The sequence below is a fragment of the Pseudopodoces humilis genome, chromosome 3 (assembly GCF_049639895.1).
Source record: "Pseudopodoces humilis isolate 2021_Gansu_Grassland_sample_001 chromosome 3, ASM4963989v1, whole genome shotgun sequence".
Classification (NCBI taxonomy): domain Eukaryota; kingdom Metazoa; phylum Chordata; class Aves; order Passeriformes; family Paridae; genus Pseudopodoces; species Pseudopodoces humilis.
Window position 1 is genome coordinate 27,840,086 of NC_142202.1, and position 13,371 is coordinate 27,853,456.

The 13,371-nt window shown below is 41.7% G+C and overlaps 1 pseudogene; it reads left to right on the forward strand.

Moving 5' to 3' along the window:
* The first annotated feature begins 9,404 nt into the window (after positions 1-9,404).
* Positions 9,405-12,615, forward strand: LOC148184615 (syncytin-A-like; annotated as a pseudogene).
* Positions 12,616-13,371: the final 756 nt, after the last annotated feature.

A 13,371-nucleotide genomic window follows, 5' to 3' on the forward strand; every position in this document is an offset into this window, starting at 1 on the left:
TGCTCAATAGTCATGAGGGCTGTTATAGTCTGCATTTCCTGGTGAGTGAACTAAGACAAGGAAAATTGCTGAAACCACCCAGCCACAGAACCATGAGCTATACCCAGCCTTCCAGTCCCTTCTTGGAGCCCATCACCTACATTAGCTAATATAATATGTTGTAAAGAAATACAATGGAAATACTCAGGCTCTCATTTCCTACCTATTGAATGTTTCACTTACAATTGTGTTATATAAACCTGATAAAGGAAACATCAAGATATAGATTCTAATAATACCAAACTCTACAGAGGAGAAAAGGGGAGGATATAAGAAAAAGGTACATCTGTGAAAAATTTCCAGAGAATTCATAAGTACTGGAAGGAATACAGAGAGGAAAGCAAGAATCTCTCCCCATCAAGTGCGGCAAGCTCCTGCCATACAATATTCATTCTGCTAGCTAAGGTTTATAAGGAAATGTACTTTTAAACCTCAAGCACATGTGTGAGAAAGTAGGCATGAATTTTTGTAGTTGATAAATTTGTTTGTTTCTTTAATTATTTACTCTTCTAAACAACATTAAATGAAGCTTTACTTTCGATGGAACTCCAGGCTGGAGTGTCAGGATTCGGGGAAAATTGTGGAGAAATGGGGAAGTGACAGCTGAATTCTCAGGTTCTAGATCTGTAATTGGCTTGACTGCTACAGAAGGAAACACTAAGTAGGTGATGAGGACAACTGAGGAACCATGGCTGAAAAGGGAAAATTAGTCTCATCTTTAATATTTGCATTCCTGTCAGCAGTAAAATGTACCTAAATACCTACCCTGTGAAATTCTAAGTGATACCTAACTTTGATAAAAACAATGGTGACATCGTTACTAGATGATATCCATCTGGTGATTTATAGGATGTGTATTGAATGTATATCACATTCAGTGTCAAAAGAATTTTTTTCTTTAAAAATAGTGAAATGAGATGAAAAACAACAAAAGAAACTTCCTACAGCTACATCATCCTTTTCCAAATAAAAAAAAAAAAACCCATAAAATTTTTAAAATGTAAGAAACAAGGCTATTTTTCAAAAGGATAACTAGCTCCACATGGAATTTAGTTTTTGATAAATCAGTATGAAAAATACTTTAAAGTGTCCTGAATGTTCCAATTACTGAATTGAGCTCCAATGGTGCTGCATAAGGGCTGGCACCACAAAGAGCTCCATCAATGTAGTTGTGGGGCTCTTCACAATGACACTAGGAAGTCATCACATCCGGACTGTCCTCTGGCTTCAATAACATGTTGCAAAAGACAACAGACAACAAGACACAGAACTACTGATACAAAAGTGAGTGCTACATTAGTCCTCAGATCAGAAGATCTTTATTCACCTACTGATATATCCCCAACTTTTCCTGAGAGTTCAGGGAAACAATTCAGCATGTTCTGATCTGCTTCTGTAAGGGAGTATCTTAAGACTTCTCTTTTTCCTCATATTCCTTTTTAGGAGAATAATTTCAACCAGTCAGGGCTGTCTCTCACTAACTATCTGATAGAAGGAGATCGTATTCAGCTGGGGGAGGCCCTGACCTCACCAGCTCATTAATGTAGGATAAACAATAAAGAACAAGAGCACATTGCTGAAAGGCCTTTTTTCTGGGGCTGCTGATTTGGAACCATTTGTCTGAATTTGGTCTACAAGAATGAGTACCAGGGTAATTATTACATGAGCTATCAAACCTCTTGGAAGCCCAGGAGAGCATGGACCAGATCCCAGCAGAGAATCCTTCTTCGGCTCCTCCTTTAGCAAGGACGTGTCTGAATTTGTTCTTCCAACATGCAGCTTAGCAGCTCTGCTGATCATGGGCACAAGAAATCACCTCCCCCACCACGGCAGGGAGAGGTGTAACGTATTGCATATGTCATCCCTAACCAGGAAGGCAGATGGACAGAAGAGGTATTTCATCAGCTTCCTAGTCTTTGTGTTTCCTGAGTTATCCAGCATACTCAATGGCCACTGGTACTAAAAAAGTGTTTGCAGCCTTCCCAAAGCAGAGTATCATATAGAATGGCAGGCAACAGGCTTGGACAGGCTCTGTAGGGAAGCACGGCAGTCCTCTCAGTAGCAGCAATAAAGGCAACTGTTTCCGGAAACTAGGAATTCTCATACCCTTGTTTCTGAGTGCTTCTCTAACCTATCCCATTAGCTCTCTGTGTGATAACATCTTACAACACAAATGTGCTTTCACACAGTGCAACCAGCTACAAATGAGGAACAGCATTAAGCTTGCAGAAAGGAAGGAGCTCCTAGAAACAAAAACAAGTCAAGCTGATACCTGTGCTCAGGTCAGAGGCATTTTCCCCTGCTGGAGCCTTGTTGAACTAGAAGGTAAGAAAGCCAAGGACATCATCAGTAAGAAGATGTGACTTCCCAGTCAAAGCAACTGCAGCCAATGAATGCTCTTTGTGGTCACAGTATCAGCAGAGCATGAAAGAAATGTGTTTTCCCTGTGCTCCTGGAATTCCTGCTCTAGCCTCTTGAAGAAACTTTCCCAGTCTTTCAGCACTTCATCCATAGGTAGATTAATGTCGTTCTAATTAGGAACGGCGGGAAAGAACGACACGGACTCTCATGGGAGTCACAACAGGAGAATCTTCTAGTTTATTGCTCTAGGCTTGTTATATAGATTAGTTTGTGGAAAGTACAGAAAGGAAACTCTTATTGGTTAGTAAATCACTACATCACCATCATTGGTCAGTGGGGTTCACCACCCCCTGACTTTCTCCTGCAAGGAAAACAAGAGGACAGACAAACAGCACCTGGCAGTTGTTTTCTGTTTCTGAGGATTGTTTTGAAATCCTCCTATGAATTTCTCAGGCTAGCTTCTCAGGCAGGACTGAGAGGCTATGGGGCCTGCAGCCTGCTCCAAAGCTAGCATCCACAGATTAAGAACAAAACCTTAGTGACCAAGGTCTGACCTCTAGACAAGTGTCCTGCTCCCATAAACCAGAATCCAGATGGAAATTACAGGGAAGATTTTGGAGAAAAAGCATTACCCCAGAAGATTAGAGGGGAAGAGAAAAAGGTAGAGCTGCAACTAAGCTGAAAATGAATGGAAGGTCATGGACAAGGTGATGAGAATAAATTGTATGTTGAGGACTGGAGGAATTTCAGCATTTCTGCATATTTTTGGGCCTTGAGGAATTGCACGTTTCCTGCAGGAATTCTAATGAGATTGGAGACTCAAACAGAGAGGAATGAGAGCTTTGCAGTGTGAGGGCTGAAGCGTGCATGACCATGCATGTCTGGCATGAAAATAATTGATTCATTCTCCCTCTGAAAAAGATGAAGAGAGAGCAGCTCAGGCCACGCTTTTGGGGAAATCAGCATATGCACAGAGCAGCAATGGTGGTATCCTGGGCACCTCCTCTTTCCAGCATACTCCTTTGGAGTTGTCTGGTAATTTTGGTCTGGTTTCAGACCAAACCCTTAGGAGAGGAGGAGGATTTGGCGGAGCAAAAGAGCACTCTATGAAGATTTATTTTCTCAAAACTTGGATCTGACTTTCATCCACCATCTAATATATTCAAATATTTCTCTCACCTCCTGTAAGCAATGCACACACATAGATAATACTTTTGCTTCTCTTTTTCTTCATATTATTCTTTATATGAGAATTGCAAGGCTCATTTCAAAGAAAGGCTCATATCACCATGGGAGAAGGCCAGAATCCAGGATAGAAGCCATTCTTCCAAGGACATATAGCTTTAGTGCAGCAAGATCAAAACTTGATACCAAATTTTCAAGTTCCTGAAGCCTCCTCCAGCACGTCACTGTCTGTGTAACCTGCAGCTGCAGCCTACTTTGAATTAAAAATAAACCAACATCAAAGACCCTCTGCAAACATTTTTAAATTCTGTTCATGATGAAGTGGTTTGAAGTGCCTTGGTTTTAATATTATCTTCAGCATTTTCATGGATTTTAATCTTATTTTCAAATATTATTGTAGCTCAAAGAAACAAAAAAAAAAGATGTTTTGTTTCTTTTTTTTTAATAAGAGAACCAAGTTTTTCTTATGCAATTATAGAAGATTGATGAAAAGGGTCCAAACCTGCAGAACCCCAAGCTCCAGAACCACATGCTTGAAATATCTTAAAAATATCTGTGCAAGTGACACACCCATGTCTTGGTCATATAGGTATGTTTCCAAGAGCTGCAAAAAATAACCAACAGCCCAAAGACCTGGGCCGAGCCAACTAACTGCTTCAATACTATTTTCCAGAATGCAAATGGTAACATCAAGGCAAACTGCCTTAAAGTTCACCTTTTCTTGTCACAGACAAAATTCATTCTTTGCCTGACAGCAAAAGACTGTATAACTCCTCCGGCTCTCACTTCACAAGTCTCTGAAAGCTTGTTTGAGGTAGTTCTGTATCCTCTCCATGCTCTTCTTGGCCCTCTGCTTTTTGGGCAGCAGGGACAGAGACCCACCACAGCCATGGCTTAATGGGATTAGCCTGCTGCTGCAGGCTCCTTGGGACAGATCTGCAGTTATATGGTGATTTAATTGATTTTAGTAGTCTTCTAGTTTTTCGATATACCTTGGGAATGGGTACTTTGGGATAAAGTTATTAGTCTTTTCTTTCATCCCAACTTTTATTTTCTCCTAACAGATCTTAAAAGGCCACACAGTAAGCAATTCTGCACCTGCATGTAGATGCCTGAGATTCCAACACACACCCAGCTGTTTTATCTGAACCTGCACTCCAGGAGAACAAAGTTCCACCCATGTATTACTTGCCATGTTAGGGAGCCCTAACTATAATGGGTGATTTCCATTTGTTTCTAAAAACATATTCCAGGTATAGACGTACAGACAAGAGGCTATGAGACCTGACTCCCCCCAGCAGCACATGTACACAGGTAGGATAAGAAGTTCAGTTGTCTTTTCTGAGGTTTCTTAAACCTCCCTGTGCTTCAGTGCGTGCAGTGACATTCACCTGAGGAGCAAATAATCTGCATTACATGAAGGATACACTTACATAAAGGAGTAAGAAATGGCTTCCATCTCTAAGCTGGAATCCTACAAGGATGGTTTCCTATGGGATATACAATACTTATTTGACTTGTCCTCAACAGCAGGGACCCTGCTGGAACATGGTGCTACATCTCAGCCGGACACAAGTACCTCCAGCAGAAAGTGGTCACAACATTCACTCAACGCCACAAGCAACTGCTCATAGCCCCTTCCTTGCTGCTGCTGCTCTCCATGTGTCCATGCCTACTTTTATCCTAGGATTTACTGTTGTAAAGGTTTTTCTCTTTGCACAGAAATCTTGGAAACTATCAGCTCTTCAGAGCAAACAGAAATATATGGACTGAATCTAGGTTCTGGTGAAAAACTTTCTCACCCCAGATGTCAAAATAAGAAGAAAATACATTGGTAAAGCAATAAAGCAGTGCCAAACTTGTAGCACTGCTCATACTTAGAAGAAAGCCCTCACAGAGGGATCATGCTCCCCAGTGCTGGAGGGGCTTCAAAGACCAAACAAAATGCCTGCTATCCTGTAGGGAGTACCAGTACAGATGGCTGGCTCAGGATTGTATCACAAGAGCAATTGAGTACAAGCAGCTCTGAGGCTTCCTTCACACTCTTGGAAGAGCTCACACTTGTTTACAGCCTGCATTGAGGCACACCTCTGATTTTGCAGTTCATCAGCCTGAACTGACTTGAATTCTCTTAGACTTTAGCTTTATTTCATAATTCCCTTTCTGAGCAGTGACTGGAAAATGCCTTTCTTCCTAAGAGTACATGGTCTGTGGAGCCATTCTGGGACAGGGACTGTTTAACCAAGAAGCAAACAACTTGCACCAGAGAGGCAAGGGCTCTCTCCCAGAACACCCCAGCATCTGATGGGTCAAGTGGTTTTTTTTATTGTCTTGGAAGAGGGATTCAGTTCCCTCCTCTGCCTGAGGATGTTTGTGTGTGTTGTCCTCCTCCAGCAGGACTGCTGTGACAATCAGCCTAGAACAAGCCAGAGGGAGTGCAGGTCCTGAATTGCAATCAAGCAATGGCTTCACCATTCACATCCTTTGATGCATCCAGCTGGCATCAGCTTGCAGGAGCAATCCTTTCTTGCAGCAGCAATTTCTTCACTATTATCTCACCTTTTCTTTAGCATACACAGTGAATTTCAAATATTAGTATTAAAAGGTGTTTCACTATCCCTCTGTGCCTGGAAATGATGGCCTCAGCAGCTAATCTGTGCCTCTGCCACCATTGTAGTAAAAAAAATTTCTGTTGGTGCAAAAACACAACAGCAGTGCCAGTGGAAGGAACGGGGCAGGGGAGGCAAACACAGCTATCTATACTCTGTCTTCCCTTTTACTTTATAGGAAAACAGGATTTAATGCTCTACTTAAAAAAATCACGTTCTTCAGGTCTGCAAAACTCCCCAAAACAGAAATTAATGACAATATATATTTCATTCTTAGCTATCAAAGTACTCTGTGCAGGTGGGTGATTACATCATTTCCTGAACTTTTGCAATGAAGCAACTCTCAAAAATGTGTCTCTGATCTGTTGAAGACTGTGCTATCTCGACTGACACTGTAAAAGCTGGGTCTAGGAGGCTAGAGAAGAGAGGGAGGGGTGAGGAGATCCAAGGCTTATAGAGGAATGGCTAGCTAGCAAAGGTCACGTTCCCCTACAGCAGTTAGCTGGGAAAGAATTAAACAATAGAGTACAGTCAGTGTGAGATGTTGCAAAGTTAGGAAGACCTTAGTGATAACTGTTAACTGAGAACAGCATGCTGTGATCAGAAGAATGTGAATTCAGCATAGATGAGCAATCACAGGAATGTGGAATTAGGTGGAGTTGACCTTAGATGAAATATCCAATAATGAGCTTGCTTTTGCACTATCTATGAGTCTAATTATTGATGCTATATAAGTGGTTTTAGAGTTACCAATAAATGAGACTTGCTGATCATTCATATTGAGTGCTGCATTTCTCCCGCCGAACTCATCAAATGGTGCCCGAACAGCAGGGACCTTTGGGACCCTAGGGACCCTTGGGACATTCAGGACCTTTGGGACCTTTGGAACCTTTGGGACCTTAAAAAGGAGTTGGCCAAGGGAGTTGGTGTCAGGGGATGGGTCCTCCGCAGTAAGGACGGCAAAAAAGCAACAGCTGTGCCAAGTTCCAGGTGACCTCATCAAGAGAGTCCTGATCAAAAGCAACGTTGCCACGCCCAGGCGACCTAATAGAAGAGTCCTGCCGTAACGTGCTGCCGAAACCTTGTAGGGGCTGCAACAGCTCTGATGGTAAGACGGAAAGGCAAGCAGCATATGATTTATTTACCTGCTTTTTAGAAAAGCGACAGGTTAAAGATTTTGATTTGCGCAAGGAGCTTCCTGGACTTCTTGGTTATGGGTATGCTCAGGGTTGTTTTCAAAATCCCCATACAGTCCATGAATTAAGTGAGTGGTGAAAATTTGGAGATAAATTGTGGGAAGCTGTTTTTAATGATGATAAAACTGCTATAAAATTGGGAAAACTATGGTGGACAGTTCATAATGCTCTCTTGCAGTATCAGGCTGAACAGGCAGCTGCCACAAAGGCATCTGCAGCTATGTCAAAAAATAGATTATTAGAGGGAATTAATGCGTGTCCATTGCCACCCGCCACGAATACAGTAATTTTGACTCCCCCCCGCACAGTCACTGACCACCGCCGCAGCTACTAATCCTTTTGTGCCATCTCAAATTCCTTCACCTACTAACCTTGATTCTGGAACGGAGCCTTTGGCACCGTTACCATCCTCCCCTATGGGAAATAAATCTGTCCCTGGGGAAGGGCGTGAGTTAGGTGAGGCTATTGCACAGGAAAGAAGGGAGACATGGGCTGCATTACCATGGAATATTTTGCAAGAGGGAGATCAGGAAACAGCAGACGCTGTATTGAAAGTAGCATGTCCCGTAACCTTTACACCGATTCAAGGGTTAGTGAGAGCTGCATTTGACCAGATTAAAGAGCCAGGAGGTATTCCATCTTATATGGGTATTAAACAAGGGCGAGATGAGCCATTTGGAGCATTTATTGATAAAGCGGCTGCAGCTATAGAGCGGGCAGGTGTTCCTGAATATATGAGGGGAGCATTATTAAAACAATGTGCATTACAAAATTGTAATCCAGCAACCAGGTCAGTTTTAAATTCCCTAAATGCTAACTGGACTATTGAAGAGGCATTAGAGAGGATGTCTAATATACCGGCAATGTTAGTCCAGGCAATTAAAGAACTAGGGCAAGGGTTAGAGAAGCAGGCTGCATCTACTCGGAGTCAGGTTTTAGCAGCTCTTGCACCCCTACAAGCGGCTACAATCAATAACGGCAGGATTCCAGCCTCCCAATTCAAATGTTTTTGCTGTGGCAACCTTGGACATATTCGGAAGGAATGTTCCGTACCATCTGTTTTGTGCAGTCAGTGCTGGTCTAATACCCACACCGATAGTATTTGCCGCCGGCGATCAGGAAACGGGAAAGCCAGAGCGAGGAGCCGCCGCGCTAAGACACAAATAGTAGCTGCTGGAACATCAGTGCAACTTCCCTCCAGCCTGCCACAGCAGGGAGCCTCGGCCTGGACCTGGCAGCCTCAGTGACTGTGGATTTATTGACATCTCAGCCCTACAAGATTCCCACGGGTAATAAATGGAAAAGCTATGGGTTCAATAGTGTTGGGACATTCATCTGCTAGTGTAATGGGACTGTTTATTTTACCTGGAGTAATTGATGTGGACTATTCTGGTGAAATATGTATCATTGCATATACACTGGCACCACCAGAATTGATAAAGGACAGTGAATTGCACAATTGGTGCCACTACCGCAATATACCCCTCAATTGACACCATTGAAAAATCAATTACGGCGTACAGGTGGATTTGGTCCTACAAGAGGACAATGGAGCCAATGGGGGCACTACAACCTGGTTTGCCCAATCTTGCAATGTTGCCAAAAGATTGGCCCTTTTTAATAATTGATTTAAAGGACTCTTTTTTCACTATCTCACTGCATGAACGGGATACTTGCAGGTTTGTTTTTACCTTGCCTTCATTAAATCAAGCAGAATGCGACAAGAGATTTGAATGGACAGTTTTACCACAGGGTATGTGTAATTCTCCTACCTTGTGCCAGCTTTATGTTAATAATGCTTTGCAACCACTGCGGGTTCAGTGGCCTACAACTATTATTTATCATTATATGGACGATATTCTGTTTGCTCAGTCACAACCTTTTGGAGATAAACAAGTTACTTCAGAATGGACTGGTTGTTGCACCTGAGAAAATACAGCTGTCATCCCCATGGAAATATCTCGGGTGGACTTTAACTGAGCAGTATGTTGCCCCTCAGAAACTGTCATCAAACATGTCACTTCATACTGTTCATGATGCTCAGCGACTGCTGGGAGATTTACAATGGCTTAAACCTGTTGTGGGTATTCCTAATGAACTTTTACAATCTTTACGACCTTTGTTAAAAGGTACTGATCCTACAGCACCTATACAGGTCACCAGTGAACAACAAGAAGCTCTTAATAAAATAATGGACTGTATCCAGACAGGTGTTGTTTGTAGGCGAGATCCAGACTTGGACATTAACCTTACTGTATGGTTTGGACTTCAACATCTCATCGGTGCCCTGACACAGCAACAAAAGAAAACAGGGGAGATATGGGTATTAGAGTGGTTGTTGCCACCACTACAACAGAGACATACCTTAATTCAAAAAACTGAAATTTTAGCAAATTTGATAAAACAAGGGCGGAAGCGATTGTGGCAAATTATGGGTGCAGATCCAGCTGTAATTCAGATACCAATAAAAAAGGACACTTTAGATTGGTATTTAATTCACAGCTCCACATTGCAAGAAGCATTGCTCGACAATAGTAGTGTGGTCAGTACTGAGGAAGTGCCTCGAATACCACTACGATGGATAGGCCAGCAGAATTGGATTGAAAAGCCCAAACGATCATTTATGCCATTACCAGGGGCATCAACTGTGTTCACTGATGCTGGAAAGAAATCTCGTACAGCTGCTGCTACATGGCAAGATTCAGAAGGACAATGGAATCATCATATTATTCCAGCTCAAAAGGAGGATACATTACAAACTCTGGAATTAGTTGCTGTTGTTTGGGTTTTGGTGCAGTTTAAGGGTCCTGTTAATGCGGTAACTGATTCTTTATATGTTGCAGGAGTGAGTGAACGTATTGAAAATGCAGACATAAAGGAAGTAAAAAACCTTCGTTTATATGAACTGTTTTTGCAGCTTCAAAGAGCAATAAAGTTGGGGACTGCTGCCTTTGCTATTATCCATATTCGTAGCCACAAATGGGATGTGGGTTTAGGAGAAGGAAATGCTAGGGCAAACTGATTGGTTTATAAAGATCCAAAAACAAGTCTGTGAGGAAGTCCTAGCAAGGTACTATATTGGGGACGTGGTTATCTTTGTGTGTCTACCCCCACAGGGCCTGTCTGGGTGCCGAGCTGATGGACTAAACCTGCTGATCCCAGTGATTTACCTTCAGCTGATCCAGAAAATTTAGCAGATACTTCTCGCTCTCTACCATCAACATAGAGACGGGATCTGATGAACTCTCACATGAAAATCTTGTGTACAGTACCAAATTGTGAATGTTATCCTTTTGTATGTTACATTTGTAAAGGGTGTAAAGAAAAGTGGTGGATACATTCTAAGTGGGGTCGATCCCCAAGAGGGACTTGTACAGAGTGTTACAACTTCGAAAGAAATTTGACTGAGATTGCATTACAGGAAGGTGTGCAAACAGGACAATTTGAAAAAGGATCTGATAGATGGTGGGAGATTTATGCTTTTGGGATAAATCCAGAAAATTGTTGTTATCATCCTAATACCCCTTTACCGTATATTATTGAAATAACCACAATACGTTGTCATAAGACACTTACACAAGTCAGGTGTGATATCCCAGGGGTAAAAAATAAAAATTGGGAGCAGTGCTTAAAATTGCAGTCTCGAGAAAAAGGGTCTTTCCCTGAAAGTTATCCCTGCTGCCGAGAAGATGGAACACCCTGTGGTTTGAAGCAACCGAATCGACGGGCGAGGCAGAGGGGTAAAAGAAAAGGGAAGCAAGATCTCACATGGGATCCAGCCAAGATGCTGGCTGAACTGCCGCAATCCTTTTAAAATCCTTAAAGGACTATCTCTGATCAGGTTGTTGTGGTTTATCATGATAAGGGGAAATGAAGGGTTTTTGATTGACATGGATGAGAGACAAAATATGTGGGTAACGTGGGCTAATCAAACTGGACAGGAAAATTTTTGCCTTTCAATGGCTGCCCCTTCAGATCCTTTTTGAACTTGTTTAGTGGGCGCACCTTTAGATGATTCACTCAATGCCACAATGTTTAAAAACTGGACAAAGAATTGGAAAACACCCAAGGAAGCAAACAAAACATTATGTGAAATTCCATCAGGTAAATTTATGATCAATATCTGTGACACAGGTTTAATTCCAGCAAATCCCATTGGTGCTCAGAATTGGTACATTGCTATAGGTTTAGATGTTACTGGGTCAGAACCACAAGAGTTAAGACTATTAGGTTCAGCCCCTAGCAATTACTGTTTAACTTTTGTCAATTGGGCTAGGAGCAATCATGCAAAAAAGTCTCATGGGCCAAATGGTACAAATGTTTCTCCACAAAATTTGCTATATTTGCAAAATAATGATGCATACTGTGGCAATTGGTCTCACAAAGTAAATTCCAGCAGTACACCTTTACAATTACCACCTGGTATTTTTCTAATTTGTGGAGATCATGCATGGCAAGGACTGCCAGCAAACATTTATGGAGGGCCTTGTTATTTTGGAAAATTGACATTGTTTGCACCCACTATACAGCAACTATTAGGAGCTAATAGAACCAGGTTATGAACAAAGAGAAGTGTGTTCCAATTGGAACCAGAATGCAAAGATCAGGTTGAACTTTGGGAACGTCCTACAGTGATTGTGTCATCTATTTTTACACCTGGAGTATCTAGTGCTCAAGCCTTAACACAGTTACAAAGACTGGCATGTTGGACAGGAAAGCAGTTTAATATTACATCAAAGGTTTTGTCTGATTTGCTTTTGGATATGAACAGTGTTAGGCATGCTGTATTGCAGAATAGAGCTGCTATTGATTTTTTGCTATTAGCACAGGGCCATGGCTGTGAGGATTTTGATGGGATGTGTTGCATGAATCTTTCTGACCATTCAGTGTATATTTATGCTCGTCTTCAACAACTACAGAACAATATGAAAAAATTAACCATGGAAACAAATCCCTTAGACTAATGGTTTCAATCCCTAGGTCTCACAGGATGGTTAAAAAATTTGGCACAAATGGCAGTTGTTGTTATATTGATCATTGTGATTGTGTTACTGTTTATTCCTTGCATACTGCAATGCTTGCAAAACATGGTAAAGAAGGCTACTTCTACAGTTTTGTTAGTACAAAAAGAAAACAGGGGAATTATAGAGGAATGGCTAGCTAGCAAAGGTCACATGCAGCAGTTAGCTGGGAAAGAATTAAACAATAGAGTACAGTCAGTGTGAGATGTTGCAAAGTTAGGAAGACCTTAGTGATAACTGTTAACTGAGAACAGCATGCTGTGATCAGAAGAATGTGAATTCAGCATAGATGAGCAATCACAGGAATGTGGAATTAGGTGGAGTTGACCTTAAATGAAATATCCAATAATGAGCTTGCTTTTGCACTATCTATGAGTCTAATTATTGATGCTATATAAGTGGTTTTAGAGTTACCAATAAATGAGACTTGCTGATCATTCATATTGAGTGCTGCATTTCTCCCGCCGAACTCATCAGAGGCTATGTCACAGGCATTTAAATTAGCCTCCAAACACTCAGGAATACATACCTTCCCAGTGTGCCCACAAGTGCTAAATGGCTGCTGAGTTCTTACAGGGAGCCTGACAAACAGAGGCATAGCCATCATTTATTGGCAACTAGAAATAGTAATGTGGTGTGCAAGTGAACTGCCAGCCACTCAGTAATTGAAGAGCACTTCACAGTATTTATCAGTTCTATGACCAAGAACACATGAAGTTTTTAATAATTTCTCCATTCACAGCCTCACCACCATGTACTTGAACTCAGACCATTTAAAAGCCATTAATTAATAATTTATTACTGGTTACACTTTACAGTGTCATCCCAAATTGCTCCTCTGGTGGTGGTAGTAAACATATCATGGCAGTCCCTTGCTCCACATTCCAGAGACCAGCATTTTACCTGCCTCTAATGGAGTATTACTCACCAGAAGTGCACCAGTTCTTTATTGCGGCACCA